Source organism: Acomys minous (genome assembly GCF_964271855.1).
Source record: "Acomys minous genome assembly, chromosome: 19".
Lineage (NCBI taxonomy): Eukaryota > Metazoa > Chordata > Mammalia > Rodentia > Muridae > Acomys > Acomys minous.
Window position 1 is genome coordinate 15,196,079 of NC_140499.1, and position 20,108 is coordinate 15,216,186.

Here is a 20,108-nt window from a genome sequence, read left to right on the forward strand (position 1 = left end):
TTGTAATTTCCATTTTCAGGTCTTGAACAGTTTTATTCATTTCCTTCAACTCTTTGTATTTTCTTGGCTTTCTTTAGAGGGGCTAATCATCGCTTCTTTAAGGACTTCTCCTAACTTCATACAGTTGCTTTTATCTTATACTTCAGCTGTGTTGGAATATTCCAGACCTGCTGTGGTAGGGTAGATAGGCTCTGGTGGAGATACAGTGCCCTGGTTGTTGTTGTGTTTAGGCATCTGGATAATTATAGGTCTAGGTGTGTTGAAGCCTACTCTTTGACATATCTGCAGACATTTTGGTATTCATCATCCATTTTGTTTATAAATTGAAATTAAGTTCAAAAAATTTAAACTTTTCAAGTCTGCTTTCTAGAAGCAGTTATTCATAGCTAACACTAACATGCTCTGACAAAGGGTGAAGCTGCCCTTATACTAAACTACACTCTGCTTCAACTCTTGTTATCTATGATTCAATGGTGTCATAATTCATACTTGGCTACACTTGGCTATACTTTGGGTATACCCTAAGCATTGCCTTACTTATCTCACTTAGGACCAATCAAACTAAAGGTTAACTAGTACTGCTTGTTAGCAAAATACCTTGAGTCAGAGCTGACCACCCTGTTCTACCATCCGCCCCTTTGTATGAACTAATTGCTCTTTTTGCCTTTATAAGCTGACTCTGGGAAACAGGTCAATGTCACAGTTAGGCTATCGAGTCCTTTCTGTGGCCCTGATTGCAATCAGCCTTATCTTGGGGGTATGTATGCATTCCCTCAATTAAACCATCCATATCTGGCTGAGACTGGAGTCTGAGTGGTTTGTGCAGCTACCCTTATACTCATGTACTACAGCAGGTGCTGATTTCTGGGTTTGTCTTTATTTGCTGTGTGCTTTGTTGCTCGGATTCTGTTTCCTCTCTGTATTTTCAGAGAGTTTAGGTCTGTTTTACTGGCCTACTCAGCTGATATGTTTATGGGGAATGCCTGCTGGTGTTGGGGGCTGGGATACATGGGCAAATGGGGGGGTGGGGGAGGGAGGTTAGGAAGGGATGGTCTGTGGGTTCCACGGGAGATGTGGGAAGAGGGGGAGGGAGGCTGAAGCTGCTGATGTGTTATAGTGATGGGGGGAGACTGGGGGGTTGGGTCTAGGGAAACAGAGGGGAGAAGAATTGCTGGGTCCATTCCATGGTAATTAGTAAGAAATAAACAACTTAGGGGCAGGGATGTAGCTCAGCTGACAAAATGCTTGCCTAGTATGCAGGGAACCCTGACTTTAATCTTCAACTTTTCATGACATGCTTGTGATCCCAACAGGAAAATCGGAAGTTCAAGGTCATCTTCAGCAATATAGACAGTTTTGGGGCCAGTTTGAGCTGGCCTTAACATACTGAGACCCTGTCTCTCTCGCACATACTAAATCTAACTAAATCGGATTGTATTTTCAAATTGGATTCATCAAGTTAAATACATGGGATCTAGTGCTGGGAGGCCAGGAAAGAATATTCTGCTGTGCTAGATTTATGATAATGGAATGGTATTAACATGAAAATAAACCCCTCTGTCACTCTTTTTCTGCAAGCAGGAAGTTTAGTATTGTTGCTTAAATGTCCCATACCTTTTAAATGCCCAAAGCACTCCAACAATTTCAGCAACTAAAAAGTCTCCAGTTTCAAATATCCCCAAGGGAGCACCGGCCCTTCCTCCAAAGCAATTTCCAAGTACAATATGGTTACTGATAATGCAGAAAACTGTGAATAGATGACATTAGACTTGATAAATTTCTCAAACTTTAGAAAATTAGAGCTGTACAGTAAATACAGTATTGGTACTGACTGTGGGTGATTTCATGTTATACTCATAGACTCTCACCCGGGTATTATGAGACCATAGTATTTGAGATGGTTCCAGAAACCTTATTTTATAAGAAGTAGTTATGTTCTCCCCATGCTCTTTTCTCCCTTACAAGTATAAGCTTAGATTTCTGCAGTTCCTTTGAGCTTACACTTCTCTTGCTGATTGTTTTTAACAATGGAGTTCAGGATAAGGGAGTCCCACCCTGCATCACTCAGCAGTCCACGCAGTCCTGACTCCATCTTATTTGTTTGGTTGGTTTGGTTTTCATTCATTGATTTATTTACTTTACATCTCAATTGCAGTTTCTCCTCCTTTCTCTTATCCCAGCTCCTCCCTCTCCCCTCCTCTCCCCCCTCCCTTTATTTTTTCAGGGAAGAGAAGGCCTCCCATGGATATCAACCCTCTTTGACATATTAGGATGCAGTAGGACTCAGCACATCTTCTCTTGAGCTAGACAGGCATCCCAGTTAGGGGAAGAGGATCCAAAAGCAGGCAACAGACTCAGAGGTAGCCTCTACTCCATTTGTTAGGGAACCCACACGAAGACCAATCCACACATCTGCTATATAAGTGTAAGGGACCTAGATCCATCCCATGCATGCTCTTTGACTGGTGGTTTAGTCACTATTTCTGCCAGGTTAGTTGTTTCTATAGGTTTTCTTGTGCTGAACTTGATTGACCTCTCTGGCTCCCTCAACCATCCTCTTCCTCTTCCACAAAGTTCACCAAGCTCCACCTAATGTTTGGCTGTGGATGTGAGTGTGGGTTTCTGTATCTATTTCCATCAGCTACTGGGTGAAGCCTTTCAGAGGACAGTTATGTTAAGCTCCTGTCTGCAAGTATAGTGGAATATTATTAATAGTGTTAGGAGTTGGATTTCATTTATGGATTGTTAGGATTCCTGGACATGCTGAAGAAAAGGCCCCAGACTCAAATAGTTTGCAAGCTACAAAGAGCATTTATTCTTCAGAAACCTAAGCTACTGGGGTCACCACTTAGACAAAATGGTAACCCTCACCCTCACTCCAAAATGAGCTCTCAGTGTCTTTTTAAAGGCATTCCAGAAATTCCATGGTGGGGGAATAGGCAACATTCAAACTGAAAAAGTGCAGGCAAAATTAGTCAGGGCCATGAGTTAATCACAGCAATAAACCAGCCTTAAGCAATCTTGCCATCCTCTGGTCACAGGGCTAGGCCATGTTTGATTGGTTGATCATTTTCTTCACTATTTCCAGTGACTGCTGAGCTCATTTCTGAGGAGTAGAGGGTTAGGCTTATTTAACCAGGCCTCCTCAGGATAGGTCTCAAGTAGGGCCAGTCATTGGTTCGCCATTCCCGCAATCTCTGTTCCGTCTTTATCCTTGCACATCTTATAGGCAGGACAAATTTTGGGCAGAAGGTTTTGTGGGTAGGTTGGTGTCCCCATCCTTCCACTGGAAGTCTTGCCTAATTATATAAGGTTCCATATCCCCTGTTGCCAGGAGTCTTAACTAGAGTCATCCCCATTGATTACTGGGAGTTTCCATTGTTCTGCACCTATTGAACCATCCTGTTTCCCTCCTTCATCCACCTCTGATATCTTTTTTATTTCCCCTTCTGAATGATATTCAAACATTCTCCCTTGGGCCATCCTTGTTACTTAGCTTCTTTGGGTATGTGGATTTTAGCATGGTTATCCTGTAATTTATAGCTAATATCCACTTATAAGTGAGTGTATACCATGTATGTCTTTCTGGGTCTGGGTTATCTCACTCAGGATGATCATTTCTAGTTCTATCCATTTGCCTGCAAATTTCAAGATTTCCTTGTTTTTAATAGCTGAGTAGTATTCCATTGTGTAAATGAACCACAGTTTCTTTACCCATTCTTCAGTTGAGAGACATCTAGGTTGTTTCCAGATTCTGGTTATTATGAATAAAGCTGCTATGAACATAGTTGAGCAAGTATCCTTGTTATATGGTTGAGCATATTTTCAGTGTATGCCCAGGAGAAATATAGCTGGGTCTTGAGGTAGAATTATTGACAATTTTCTGAGAAACAGCCAAATTGATTTCCAGAATGATTGTACAAGTTCGCACTCCCACCAGCAGTAGAGGAATGCTCCTGTCACCCTACATCCTTGCCCACATGTACTGTCACATGAGTTTTTGATCTTAGCCATTCTGATGGATGTTAGATGGAGTAGCCAATCTAATATCTAATAAAATATATGTTCAACCAAAGTTAATCAAAAGAGATGGGGAAGAGTACTTCATACTCATCAAAGGATAAATCACCAAGATGACATTTCAATTCTGAGTATCTATGCCCCAAATGCAAGGGCACTTAATTTTGTAAAAGAAATATTACTAAAGCTTAAATCACACATTGAACCCCACACATTAATAGTGGGAGGCTTCAACACCCCACCCTCACCAATGGACAGATAATTAAGATAGAAACTAAACAGAGAAATAATGAATCTAACAGATGCTATGAATCAAAGGGACCTAACAGATATCTACAGAACATTTCACACAAACACAAAAGAGTATATCTTCTTCTCAGGACCTCATGGAACCTTCTCCAAAACTGGCCATAAATACTTGGTCACAAAGCAAGCCTCAATAGATACAAGAAAAGTGAAATACCCCTTGTGTTTTATCATACCATCATGGATCAAAGCTGTACTTTAACAACGACAGAAAGCCTACAAACTCATGGAAACTGAACGACTCTCTACTAAACAATTACTGGGTCAGGGAAAAAGAAAGGGATTAAAGACTTTCTAGAATTGAATGAAAATGAAGTCACAACATATGCAAATGTATGGGACACGATGAAAGCAATGAAAGCTAAGAAGAAAGTCCACAGCACTAAGTGCCATCATAAAGAAATTGGAGAGATCTCATACTAGCAACTTAACAGCTCCGCTGAAAGCTCTAGAACAAAACGATGCAAATACACCCAAGAAGAGTAGATTGCAGGAAATAAATATTCACCCTCAGGGCTGAAATAAATAAATTAGAAACAAAGAGGACAATACAAAGAATCAACGAAACCAAGAGCTGGTTCTTCGAGAAAAATCAACAAGATAGACAAACCTGTAGCCAAACTAACTAAAAGGCAGAGAGAGAATATCAGAATTAACAAAATCAGAAATGAAAAGGGGGCATAACAACAGATACCAAGGAAATCGAAAGAATCATTAGGCCTTACTTCAAAAACCTGTACTCCACAAAATTGGAAAATCTAAGTGAAACTGACTCCACCCTTCTTAGTTCTTTTTATAGATCCAGAAAGGAGTACATCCAGGAACCGGAAGTGCCAGGCAAGAGCAAGTTAGAGAAGTTTGCAAGCCAAATGACTGATAAAAAAGGGAGGGCAGAAAACTTGGGTGGGGCTATCATCTCCACCACCCCTGGTAATGGCCAGTTTTTCCAGGGCAAAAGTCACTGCCTTAAAGATAATGGCGGCTGAAGGCAACAGCTTTTATCAGGAGCAGCTAGTTCTCCTTCCAAAACAGGTTTCTCCAGTTCTGCCTCTGAGAAGTTGGATCTGCTGATAGTAAGCTTTAAGAGTAGACTTCCTCCAGGCTGTGCCTCTGACTCATAACAGGTCTTTCTTCTTCTTGAGGTGAATTTATTACTCATGGAGGCAAAGCACACCTACCGAACTTGATAATTGGCTTCCCTGAGGATCCTCCAACACATTGTGAAATGTACTCCACCTGTAACTAAGTCTGTACTTTTATTCTATATAAGTGATGCTGGTTGTACCGTATAGATTCTATGCTGTGATGAAGCTGCCTCTTCCTCTTGTCATGTCAACATCAGTTGTCACCATATTTTCATTAAGAGTTACACGGTGGGAGGCCTCCTCTCCTTTTCTGAAGAGAGAGAAAGGAGGCATGAATGGGTCTGTGTGTGGAGGACTGGGAGGGGGCGAAGGAGGAAAAACTGTGGTCAGGTGTAAAGTAAACAAATGGATTCTATAAAAAAGAGTTACGTGGCTAAGGCATACAGCAGATTGTGTCGTTTTTGCCTTTCTTTTCTTTCTCTCCTCTTTCTTTCCTTCTTAGCACAAATATCAGTTACAGATTTGCAATTTCCTGTGAGGCCGCATGAGGAGAAGAGCAATTTGGTTGCCTGACAGCAATATGAATCCTGAGTCAGGTAAATGGAGTAGACACCTCCTGGCACTCCTCCTATCTGTGCTGAGAACACTGCCAGCCCCTTGGCTCCTCTCCAGGCTATCCGCACCTCTCTGCACCTTTTCTTTCCCATCCTCAGCCAGACTCTGGTGGAAGGGTCCACTACCTTTGCCATCTGCACTCTCCACCCTGGTGGTCTTGCCTCCTTCCTTACTCCGGCGAACCACACATGCCTCTCCCTTTTGTCTGCCTTCTCTAGCCCAGAAATAAAACAAAAAGGCTAGTCTAAGCTGGTCCATCGACATTTTACCCAATGTCTTCTTCTTCTTGGTCTCCACCCATAGCTTCCTCTTCTATGTCACCTTCACCTCAAACAGAACCTGTTTCCTCTCAGAGTGCTGGCAAACCTGCAGTGCTGTCATTGCCTCATAGCTGTCTTTACCACAGTGACCCTCCTAATGGGACAGTTCTCTGTTCTCACCAGATTGCCCACCTGTTTCCTTTGCTCCCCAGCCTTTTTATGTCCACACTCCCTTCGAGATGAATCTCACGTACATCTGAGTCTTCCAGCAGTTTGACTAGCTAAAGGGTGTTTTGCAGCTGGCCTAACTCATTGGCCCATTCCAAGCTGATGGTTTGGCTGCCTGGTAAGGGTGGGTAGGGACAAGATGTGAGCAGAGGCCTGATTTCCCTCCCCCCAGCCCCCATTACTCTGCTGCTCTTAATGGTCCTGCCTGCCATTTCACTCTGTTGTTGCACTGAACACACATGCTTCGATTGACACTCGCATCCATTTGACCACACACACTAACATGTTAGGACTTGGATCCCAAGTTTCCTTCTGGTCCTCTATTCTACATTTAACTATCTCCTCAATGTTTCCTAAGCGTAAAACTTGATTTTCCTGTTATTATCTCAAACTCTCATCCCTGAAAAAATACGTAACACTGTCTTTATTTAAGTTTTACTAGAACACAATAATTAGTAGTAGTTTACATATTTGTAGTGGGAGTTGTGTTTTCTTTAAGAATTCAGTTATGTTATGTAAACATTTTTTTTTTTAATCCCAGGTGTGGGATATGGGGCTGCTGGTGCTGAGAGGGCCACGATCTTTGCTAGCTGAGGATAGCTTAATTCTGTGGATTCTGAGAGAGCATAAGTTCCAGAGCCCAGAGAGGGAAGGAGCGCTCTGAGAAGAAAAAAAAAGGGGGGGGGGGAACTGCTGCTTCCCCTGTTGCTCCTGGCTGCTGCTGTTGCAAGTTTGATGGGAAGAAGTTAGAGATCTCCTGAGACAGAGATTGCACTTACGCCAAGGAACGATGATCCTAACAGCAGGAAGTAGCTAAAGAGAAGCGTCCTCCCATCCCCACTAGCCGTCTTTCTCTCCTACCTGGTGTTGGGATGTTGGAAGGATTCGGGGTAGAGAAGGGAGTTAGAGGTATAAGGACACCCAGTAAAATAGATTTTAAAAAATACATGCCAACATATATTATTATGAAATTCATAATAAACTTTATTATATTTTATGCACACATATTGTGTATTTTATTCATATTCATCCCCATCGCCTCCTCTTGTCCTCCTCCCAATACTCCTTCTTTCCAACTTTTGTGTGTGTGTGTGTGTGCGTGTGCGTGTGTGTGGGTGCGTGTGCGTGTGCGTGCGCGTGCGTGTGCGTGTGCGTGTGTGTGTGTGTGTGTGTGTGCTCACAAACTCGAGAGCATCTGCATGTGATTAGATTTGCTTATAGGAGCGCATGTTATGGGTTATTTACAGGAGCATGAGCATCAGTAGGCACACCAATAGAAAGTACATCACATCCTACCCAACAAAGATGCAACTTCTTAGGCTCCTCCCTCAGATCCACTGTTAATTACCTGGTACTCTTTCTCATTCACAAGTTATCATCAGTGGCTCCATCACTCACTCACTGCGTGTTGTTTCTTCTGCCTCTTCCACCAGCTAACACCCTCTCTTATTTAAAATCTGAGGCAGACTTTTGCCCTACTAGACATACTGACCCCAAGCTCCTGACCTCAGGGGATCCTCCTGCCTGAGCCTCCCAAGCATCTGGGATTATATCACATGACACTGCTCCCCACTACCAAGCTCTCTTCCTCCTTCCAACTTTCTTCTCTTCCCTATCCCTTCCATTTCTATGGTCCCCACCTTGTTTTCTCTACTCCATCTGTCATTGTGTGAATCTTCATAAAACGCTGCTCATGAGCATGCATTACTTACATTGATCAAGTTTTTAATTACACAATTAGAAAGATGGAGATGTAGATCGAAGGTAGAGTGCTTGACTAGCATGTGTAAAGCCCTGGGTTCAAATCCTAGGACTGAAAAACAATCAAATGGAAAAGACAAGGGAAATGTATGCTGCTCATACAGGTGTCAAGGATGAGTACCTGCTGGAGTAGTAGTGCCAGTGAGAATCTGCCTCGTTCCACCTTCATACATGCCCCTCCTAAGCTGTCACCTGCACAACGACACAACAGAGCTGAGCCGTCATTCACAGGAACACTCTGTTACCAGGCAGCAGAACCCCCAGTACTGACTGACTTACAAGACCCAAATCATGGGAGTTCTGAGAAGTCAGGAGGGTGCTCCCACATTACACAGAGCAAGAACAGGAAAACATGGCTGCCAGAGACCATAAGGGTGCTGTCCCAGAATAGAGCATCTATTCTGAGTAGGCAAAGCAACAGATGCCCAGAACACGCTTCTGTGACTATGATGAAGTTAAAGTCCCTCAGTCTGACACTCCAGCTTTCCATACAAGGTAGCCTGAAATGTTCTCTCTTACTCAATATAAACTTTTTTGTCTGATTCACTCTTAGCTATTTTCTGTCCTTACATTTCTCCAGGGTCTTCCCACCCTTTGTGTCGTTGTTACTGTCACTGTCTACATCACTTCTCAACTTTATCTATCCTTCAAACTCAATATTATTAGACCTCACCATCCCAGACTGTAATGCTTCCACGTTTCATTACATAGGTCAGACAGATGTAGTAGACAGTAACAGATTGTGGACAAAACCAAAGTTTGAAAAGACGGACAAGTATTGACATTACTATTTATAATGAGAAAATAAATCAAAATGAATTTATCAGCTTTGAAAAACAAAAACATTATAAACAATACAAAATCCAAGGAACAATAATATTTTCAATAATTAACCATCTGGCATCTCTCAGCATAGCATGCACCTTAATGCATGCTTTAATCCACCCATTCATATGTGCTGTATGTTTTTTAATCAAGTCATTTGCAACATATTTTTAAATATTTTCTATTAACAAAGAAACAATCTGGTATTTTGGTTTCTTGATTTTTAATAAGAGGTTCATTTCAAACTTTACTTTGTCTTCACAACTCACATTTGATAATATTTACATAAAGGTTTATGGTGTCATATCAGAGAAGTCACTAAATAAAAATTTTGTGTGTGTTTTTATTTTTTTAATAATGGATTTATAAAGTTTAGGAAACTTTTAACAGACTATTCACTGGCTCCTCATTTAGTAAAATGTATTATTTCTGTTAACCCTACCAGGCACGAATAAGACCACCCCCACAATTTTGAGCTAAATTAGAAGCAAGCTTTACTAAGCACTGGCCAAGCCATTGAACACTGCCAGGTCCATACCCAGGATTTCCAGATTATGACTGCTAATTTCATTAAGCTGGGGGCTTATAAAAGCAAAACCCGCAGGCTATGTACTTCCCACCTTTGCTCAACCAAGGGCAAGCATGCAGCCTGACATGCTTCCTGACTACTTACCTCCTGCCTCTGTGTGTGTGTGTGTGTGTGTGTGTGTGTGTGTGTGTGTGTGTGTGAGCAAGCACATCCTGTGCAGTTGGGGCAACCATGCTTGTTTATGGAATCAAAAACACGTGACTTGTTTTTGCACATAAACAGCAGCGCCCAACATTCCAGGACATTATTTTGTCCTTGGGCAAGTGGGGATTCCGAGTTACAGGCATTTTTGTCTTATAGCCCTCTTAAGCACAGTAGTTTAAACTTAAAATGTAACTTACGCCTTCACACTTGCTTTCATCCTACTGCCTTGGCACTTGGTGCTGTGGGACACGCAGTCGTGTTAGGAATTCTGGCCCTGTTCTCTTTTAGATGAAGGCTGGCATGTGGGGCAGCACACAGGCAGGGCAGAACACTGTTAGGAGCCATTTCATTTCCTACACCTGAACGGCCAGCCAGAAGTAAGCTGTGTGAATACACCCTAGGTAAATCCCACTAAGGCTGTTCTCAGCTCAGCTGTCCCTTAGCTGGGGTCCAGAGCACCTCAGGCTGCTCCAAGGCAGAGAGGGAAGGAAGTGTTCTAAAGGAGAGGTACAGAGGAAGATCATTATGGATAAAATATATGACTGTTGGAAACTCATAAAAACACATTACCATGTTGACTTTTAAAATGTGAATGATTTTGAAGTGGACATTGACTATCTTATCTGGTACACCTTGTATGATTCTGTAAGGCCTGACACTTTTTGATGCCTCTGGAAAATATTTACAATTACATAAGTCATATAGTAACCTAGAAGATAGCTTCCATAAGCATGCAATCTGTATTATCTTGTGGAATATATATCTACTCTTGGGTCTATGGCTACTACTTTTCCTCTGTAGTACTTGTAACTTTCTAAAAATTCTGTTATTAATTGATGGGGTATGTAAAATATTTAATTATGCATATTTGGATGAGAATCATGATCATATAGACACACATGTTACACACACACACACACACACACACACACACACACACTTTGGTTTAAGGTTAGAGCACTTGGTTCAGTCCCAAGGGTCACAAAACATAGCAAACTGTCCTTTTAAGAGGAGTGAGCCTCTGAGGCCTGGCTAGGGTCCTCCTGGGCAGAGTCCCCGCCTAGCCCCTCAGGTCTGCTTCCACATGACTCCTTTTTAAGACAATACCTTCAGGTCTATATATCTGACAGACCTGAAACAAATCCATCAGACAGATCCAGCAAACAGTATTGTTCCTTCCAAGGTCAACCCTGGCTCTGATGGTATTTCTGGCAATGCAGATGAGAGGACGTTGGGGTTGCCTTCATGGGGACTGAGAAGTCCTATTGTATAAAACAAACAAACAAACAAACCCCAAACCAAAAGCAAAAAAAAAAAAAAATGGAAAAGGGTCACAAAAAAGTTTGTATAAAGGGGTATTTTTGTACTACATGGAGACTCTTCCTGCATGTCAGCGACAAAACTTCCAAAATTAAAAAAATTTTTAAAAGGACTCTTTGAAATAAGAATGACCCCCATAGATTCCTGAGTTTGAATGCTTGGCTATAGGGAGTGGCACTATTAGGAGGTACAGCCTTGCTGGAGGAAGTGTGTCACCCTGGAGGAGGGCTTTGAGGTCTAAGAAGCTCAAGTATGGCCAATGTGTCACAGTCCCTTTCTGCTGCCTGTGGATCAAGATGTAGAACTCTCAGCTCCTCCTCCAGTACCACATCTGTGTGCACACTGCACATATGTTTCCCACCATGATGATATTGAACTAAACCTCTGATTCTTTATAAGAGTTGCCATGGCCATGGCGTCTCTTCACAGTGACGGAAATCCAACAGGACTGTCTCAGTTGGCAGGTACCAGCGTCCGCTGCGAAGTTCCAGCAATCAACAAGAAAGGGTCCATCAGTTCATCCTGGCTCAGAGAAGTGCAAACCCAAGGAATCTGGCCAGAGTGTCAAACCAAAAGAAAGCATCTGAGTTATGGCAGCTCATCCTAACTGGCAAGATGCAAAACTCAAATGTCTGTTGGTTTGCTAAATCGTGTCCCCCAAAGAATAGGTGCCTTCATAATCTACATTTTGGGAGAGAATGCCAGTTACCACCCATAGCCCTGCGACTACTCAACCGGGGCGTTCATCCTTCCCTTCCCTTCAGTTGAGTGCAGCTGCAGTGATTGCAAGATAACCTTTAACATGTGAAACTTAAAACAGACCTGCGTTTGTGTTGCCTTCAATTAAGACATAAAACTCAGCCTTCACGTGCCATTCTTCTCATGTGAATAGTGTTTCTTCCATGGAAGAAGCAGACCTCAAAACTGTAATAGTGGTGGCCATAGTAGTAGTAGCAGCAACAGCAGCAGCAGCAGTAGTAAACATTTTTAAAGGCATTGTGCACAACAGCCTGAAACTTTGACAAAATAAAGTCCTTTGCTGGGTGTAGTGGCGCACACATTTAATCCCAGCACTCTGGAGGCAGAGGCAGGCAGATCTCTGTGATTTCCAGGCCAGCCTGGTCTACAGAGTTAGTCCAGGATAGCCAGGGGTATATACAGAGGAACCCTGTCTTAGAAAACAAAGCAACAGCAACAACAAACAAACAAACAAAAACCTAAAAAAGAAGGAAAGAACGTCTTTTGTCTTTAATCTTTTAGGATTCTTTGAATGGCTTTAAGAACCAAAATTTGTGGCTAATATAAAGTCGTACGGACTTTCTATGTCCACCCCAGCTCTGAATGATGACCCAGAGAGTTGTGTTTATTTCTAATAGCTTTAGGCCTTACTTACCATGGTTCACAGCTAGCTCTTGTAGCCTATATTTAACCTGTGTTCTGCCACATGTTCCCTCCTGCCTTTGTCATAGGCCACTCAGCTCTTTATTCAGCCCATCGGAAGGTGATAGAGAACAATGTTTATAAACCATTGAGACAGGTGATGCTTAACCACACCAAAATGGGTCTGTACTCAGCTCTCCGCTAGTACAGAACCCAGCGTTTGAATATACAAAGACAACCTTTACACAGTGCACAGAAACATCACTCCAGCACTAAAACAAAGCTGGAAAAGCATTTTCACCAGGAGCCAAAAAATTTCCTTAGGTTAATTATATGAATTAGAGTTTGAGGCAAAGTATTCACTTTTTCTACTAAATACAAGGTAAAAAACATTAGTATTTGTTTACTGTTACTATGTGTCAGTAACCATAGCCCTAATTGTGTTCACCGAATCTCAGTTGCAGTGAGCATAAAGGTTAATTATCATTAAATCACCTGGCGGGGTTATAAGGATCAGAAATGCATGCACATGTTGCATCATATTAGTAGGCGTGCAATACATTGTGGCTCCTATCGGCTTCTAATGAATGCTTTGGATTGGAAGTCTAGTTGGGTAGTGGAACAGGCAGACTTGCCTTTTATACATATAGCCCTAGGTCTGAACTGTGGTGCGAAGGGAGAGAAGGCAGCAAGATAGCTCACCGGGTAAAGACGCTTGCTGATCATCTTACTGATAATCTTAATAGTCTCAGTTCCATCCTCAAAACCCACAAGGAGGAAGGAGAGAACCAACTCCTCCAAGTTGTCTTCTGACCTCCACATATGTGGACAACACACACACACACACACACACACACACACACACACACACACACACATACACACACACACACACACACGGATATATAAAAAAAATCAATATGTAGACATTCATTACAAGGGGATCAGGACAGGAACAGAAGGATGTCAGGAGCCACCTCAAAAACTAAGTTCCCAGCTCTCTGTGGCTCTTCTCAAGAAGGCACAGGGCAGATCTTTGACAAGGTTGACTATAAGGAAAACGGAGCAAGCCTGTAGACGGGCATGGTTATACAACTAGCCTAACACCACATTCATCTCAAATCTGCCCGGATGGCCTTAGTGGATGAAAGAGAACAGCTTCGGAACCGTTATGGACCTCCAGCTGTCCCCAGGTGTACGTGTGATCAACGAAGAAAAAAAAAAAGGTAATGGAAACTGTAAACTGCACGTTCATTTTGCAAAGCTCCTGGAATCGCGAGTGAACTTGCTTCTTTTGCAATGCGCTCCTACATTTCAACCTGACAGAACTAGCCGAGCTCAGCAACATGTGTTTTGGTGCCTGGACTCTGCAGCCTACCAGCCGGCACCCTGCTGGAGGATCTAGTCTCCCCACAGAATTTCAAGAAGGCCAGAGAGCAAACATTAGCCAAGGCAGAGAATTTAACATAAATGAGTGGCGTCATAACAAGTGCGCCCCAGCACGACACAAGGTCCACACAGAAGGCTTATGGGAAAGGATGGGCAGAACCTGGCCGTGGGGTAGGGTAAGATGAAGATGAAGATGAAGCCAGGCTGCCAGTCTCTCTTACCAAGAGGTGCAGGGCAGTACTTCAGAAGTGTAGGTAATCTCGGGTAAGGCTTGCGGCAAAGTATATAGAATTCACCCTAGCTTTTCTTGTCTTCATAAAATACCATATTTCACAATTCCCATCAGCAGCTGGAGAGATGGCTCACCATCTTCCAGGGGGACCCAGGTTCAGTTCCCAGCACCCACATGATAGCTCACAAATGTCTGTAAGTCCTCTTCCACGAGAGCCAATGCCCTCCACCAGCTTCTGCAGTCACCAAGCACACACATGGTACATGGGCATACATGCAGCAAGACACCCATACATGCAAATATACATTTAAAAATTTTTTTATTTAGAGGACAGAATTTTTTTAAATTCAAATTTACCCAATTCTTCTCCTCCTCCCTTTTTTTTTTTGTTTTTGTTGGTTTTGTTTTGTTGTTGTTGTTGTTGTTGTTTCTTCCAGTGTTAGCAAAATGGGTAGTCCCTTGTAATTGTTTCCTCAGGTCCTATACAGTACTATCAAAAGATTTTCTACTTCTATGTAAAATCCATGTCTTAGAAAACACTGCCCTGGGGTGTTTGGGAGCAGATACCTGAGAGTAGAGCGATCTAAAGCAGACTAGAAAGAAAGCAGAGGTTCTGAGAGGTTGTGTCAACACCAAAGTCAGCGGGGTAGGTGGGGCATCATGGACTGGATCGCCTGTCTAACAACTGTGCCCATGGAAGGAGGTGAGGACCCTAGGACAGACCCCTGGCTCCTGGACTTCATGCCCTCTCCTCGTGGCTCTCCTACAGCTCCCAACATGTCCCTCAGACAAAGCTGTCGGGCCCGAGGTATGTTAGCACAAACTAGTGCGGGCCATGGTTCCTAAGGGCCTGTGAGACCACTGCAGAGCGTTGAGTTTCCTCAGCACCACAGCACCACCTTGGTGCTGCTCTAGCTCTGCAGGATGGAGGCTCAGAATCAGATTTAAGTTGCTGGGGGAAGATAAAGTCACGTGATGTTTCTTGCACAGCTGGGAAACTGGTCCCCATGGCATACAGGGTCTAGAGTGGCTGCCTACACCAGCTTGCACAGGTATACAAAATGGGTAAGGTCAGACAGGGGCCCTGTCTTTCAGAGTGGTGTCTTAAACTCAGAACAGAAACAGAGAAGTTAACGGTTTGTGTTGTTGTTGTTGTTCCCTTATAGTTACTTTTTCACTTCTTGATGCTCAGGAAATGTTGGCTTTGGTGGACAGCTTAAAAGTGCGGGGAACTTTAGTTTATTCACTCTAAAATTCCAAATGTAGCTAGAGTCACAGCTACAGTATAAGCCATGAACATTCTGTTTCTTTTATAATGTTATAAAGACAAAAGATTTGCCCTTCAGACTTACAGTCAGTTCATGGTTCCTTATCTCCTACTATTTAACATCATGGAATAGTAGAGCATATATTGTACACGCATCAGTTGCCAAATTTTGTTTAGTTTGGTCTATGTGAGATTTATGGTATAATTGCTACATTTACATTGAAAAATATTACTTATTTATTGGTTTAATTACCTTTGGCGCTGAGGCTTGAACCCAGGACCTTCACCATGCTAAGTACACACTCTGCTATGGAGCAGCCACTCAGCTAACTTCCAAAGGCTCCATCAAATTCACCACTTTATTTCTGAAGCTTCCAAACTGACGTTCATACCTTGTTAATTTCAAGTCATAGCTAGTCCATTCTCCCCCCTCCCCCCTGCCATAACTAGATTTATTTTATTGATCTTCTAAATCTTTGACAGTTTAGTGCATGTATATAATAACTTTTAAAAACTGTTACCTCCTACACACACACACACACACACACACACACACACACACACACTTCCTTCTCTCTCCTGCTAAAAGCCTCCTTCTTCTGCCTCAAATTTCCCCTCCATTTCTTTTTGTACATGACCCAGGAGGTGCTTACATAAGCATGCATGGGAGGTTATTTATAAGTGTATGGGCAATTTGTCAGGGAGGGGCTACACTACTGAAGAAAATGGCATACCCTGCCTCCCCAAACCCATTAACTGCCAATCATCCTTCAGGCAGGGGTGGGGCCTTGGGATGCTTCCTTCCACCTATGATAAAATGCCAAAGGGCCCAATCTATGCAGGCCTTGTTCAGGTGACTACATCTGTAGTGAATTCATGAGTGCAAGGGCTCTGGTTAGGTTCAAAATACATCTTTTTGCTGCACACACCCACCCACCCTTCTTACTGTGCATGCAAAGTCTTCTGCTCCTGTGAAAACAGCATGGCTTAACTACAGAGAACAGACTTTCGAGTTTCCTAATTTCATTCTTCAGCATTTAAGTATCAAATTGGTTTATCTCCGCATTATATTGTGTTAGAATTAATTTTTAAACTGCCATTCTCTTTGCGGACTTAAGTTTTATTTTAAAAATTATCACATACATCTTGACTTAGGACCAGGACAGAATTCCAGTGGCTCTGGATTACGGTTTGAGATGTGGCCTTTTTGTGTGCTGCTGGTATGGCACCACACCTTGACTAACATAGTTTTAAAGGTGTAAAGAGTACAGGCAAGTACTTCGGAGTGAGTACCTAGCCAGGGGGCCTGAGTTCGTTTCCAACATCCAGGTCAGGTGGCTGCAACCACCTGTAACTCCAGCTCTTGAGGGTCCGACACCCTTTTCTAGTCTCCGTGGGCACCTGCACTCACCTGTATAGATACATACAAATACACATAATAGAAGATTTTAAATAAAATCTTCTTTAAAAAGAACAGGAAGCCTACATGTGGTGGTGAGGGTTTGTCATCGCCAAAACCAGAAATCAGGAGGCTAAAACAGGAGAATGCTGACTGTGAACCCAGCCATGGCCACACATGGTCTGAAAACACCGAACAAAGCCGAATAAAACAAAACAACAGGCCAGGCGTGGTGGCGCACGCCTTTAATCCCAGCACTCGGGAGGCAGAGGCAGGCAGATCGCTGTGAGTTCGAGGCCAGCCTGGTCTACAAAGGGAGTCCAGGACAGCCAGGGCTACACAGAGAAACCCTGTCTCAAAAAAACAAAAAACAAACAAAAACAAAACAACAACAACAAAAAAAAACCAACAACAATGAAGTGGAAGAAGTGTGACTAATAAAAAGAAATTTAGTCAACATTTTAAAGAAAGTCTACTACACGCCTAGAAGTGCAGACACAAAAACAGTGCAGAGGCAAATACAGCAGAGGCGCCCTCTTTTTTTGTTGTATTTTTGTTTGTTTGTTTTTTCTGTGTAGCCTCTGTGGCCCTGGAACTAGCTCTGCAAACCAGGCGGTTCTCAAACTCATAGAGACCTGCCTGCCTCTTTCTCCTGAGTGCTGAGATTAAAGGCATCTGGGGGAAAAATTCTGAGAAATAAGTTTTCATTTTATTTCCATAAAACACAAGATGAAATAGAGAATCGGGTGTTCTACTCCTACAGGAAATTCCAAAGCTGCTACACAGTGTAGACATTGTGGGTGGGGAACACAGACAGACCAACAGTCTTGGTAACAATGACTGAATCTTACCAGCAGGGTGAGTGTCTGGTAAGCTTTAAAACAAACAGTGTATAATAAAATGTAGAGATGAACCTACACACGGGTTCTTGTGTTTTTTGAGAGAACGGCAAATGTAAGCAGGCAGAGAGACCAGCTTGGCGGCTTGTGAGGCTAAGGCCTCCAGGTGACTCTGCCATTGAGGAAGTGGAGAAAGGAGCCTGTTCTGAACTGCAAGGCCCTAAAATTGCCTCACTCTCGGTCCTGTGAGTCCACCATGCTCTGACTGTGACGAAGATCTTCCATCTCCTCCGCTGGGATGACAAACATGCACCGCCACTCCTAGCAGCCTTCCCTTCCCTTCCCTTCCCTTCCCTTCCCTTCCCTTCCCTTCCCTTCCCTTCCCTTCCCTTCCCTTCCCTTCCCTTCCCTTCCCTTCCCTTCTCTTCCCTTCCCTTCCCTCCTCCTCCTCCCCTTCTTCTTCTTCTTCTTCTTCTTCTTCTCTCTCTCTCTCTCTCTCTCTCTCTCTCTCTCTCTCTCTCTCTCTGTATCCATTTAACATCCTGGTCATAGCCCCATCCCTCCTCACCTCCCATTCCCACCCTCCCTTCCCTCTGCCCCTCCCTCTCCCCTCCCCTCCCCTGTTCCTCAGAAAAGAGGACCCCCCCCCTTCCTAACCAACGCAGCTCCTCAAGCCAAATCAGCACTGAGCATGTCTTCTTCCCCTGTGGCCTGGGAAGACTGTCCCAGCAGGGGAAGTAATCAATAAACTTGTAAGAGAGTCCATGTGTGAGAGACCCCCCTCCCCTTACTAGTGGACCCGCATGAAGCGTGAGTTACCCATTGGCTACATCTTTGTAGGAGACATAGGTCCAGTCCATGCAATGTCCTTGGTTGGTTCCAGCAAGGATTTTAAGGCAATGTTCTTACCAGGAATATGAAGATTCTGATCCACAGTGTTAGCTGTCCCTGAATGAGATCTCCTCTTTTGTAGAATAACTTTTATTTTAAAAAATAGTGCTTGTTTTAGCAGCACATATACTAAAATTGGAACAATACAGAGAAGATTGGCATGGCCTTTGCAAGAAAGACATTCAAATTCACGAAGTGTTCCATATTTTTTCTAAAATATACTTAAAAATGAAAAAAAAGAAAAAAGGACATCAAGAAAACAACCCAAATTAAAAATTGGGTACAGATCTTAACAGAGTATTCTCAAAAGAGGAAACACAATAGCTGAGAAGCACTCAAGAAGTGTTCAAGATCCTTAGCCATCAGGGAATTCCAAATCAGAACTTTGAGGTTTCACCTTAAACGCGTGAGCCATCTCTCCCACCCCTGGGCTTCTATTTTAGTCCGGGTGCTATTCCTCATCCTTTCTTGGAGATGCCGGTGGCCCTGTGAATGAGTTCAGGACAAGAAACCAGTGGAACCATTACATGGGACAATAGAAAACATTACCAGCTTCTCTCATCATCTGTCATCCACTGTGCCTCCCTTCTCGGTCTCTGGTTCTTCATTACCAGATGCGGCCTCTGGTTGTGAATTGTATCACAGTTGCACGGGAGCTCTGCCCTTTTCCGGCTAGGGCTTGCCTGCTTCTCCTCTGGGAAGGAGGAGTATCTGCTCCTACAAACACCCAATGGTGAAAAGCAAGCCCAGATGGCCGAGTAAGCACGAAGGAGACACCATTCTATTGAGCATCATTAAAACCGACCAGGTTCACAGCCTCTCCCTGCTGCTTAGTCAAACCTCTGTGAAAGACTCTATGAGATTAGCATCTAGCTGGGCCTCACTGTCTCCTGGATGGTTTTCTTTCCATGGTATGTGTCCTTCAAAATACATCTCTGTTTACTATGTAGTCCCTAAAATGCCCACAAGTAGGAGCTATGCATTCTGTCCCTTTAAACCAGATCTCCCTTGGCTACCGACCCCGCAGGCAAGTCAGGGTAAGCAAGTCCTCAATAGTTCCTGCCCCGCAAACAAGTCTGGCAGAAATATTAGACCAGAAATCTGAAGATGAGGCTCCAACGTTATAAAGTGTATTGGATGACTGGTCAGGCAGTAAACTGTCTTAAGTCAATTTGTACATTTTGGAAGCTGCTAATGCACACTGCTGGTTCACTCAAAAATTTAAGTTTTATTCTTTCTCAAGTCTCTGAGGGGCATTGAAGACAAGATAGTATAGTTTTACAACCAAGTTTAGCTGGTTAGGGACAAGATCGTTTTAGATCAAGATAAAGAAGTTAAGCTATTAGAGTTGAGACAGGACAGATATTGAATCTCATTTGGAAATTTAGACCCAACAAGGCAGGAAAAACACTTACTTCAAATGAGACAAATGCAGATGGCCAAGTCACTATGAATGTAACATATATAGAACTCGTTATTCTCATGATTGTCACATGGTTCTCCCTGCTGTATGTAGTTTGTTTTATACATGTGTAATAAAATAAAAGTATATATAAAA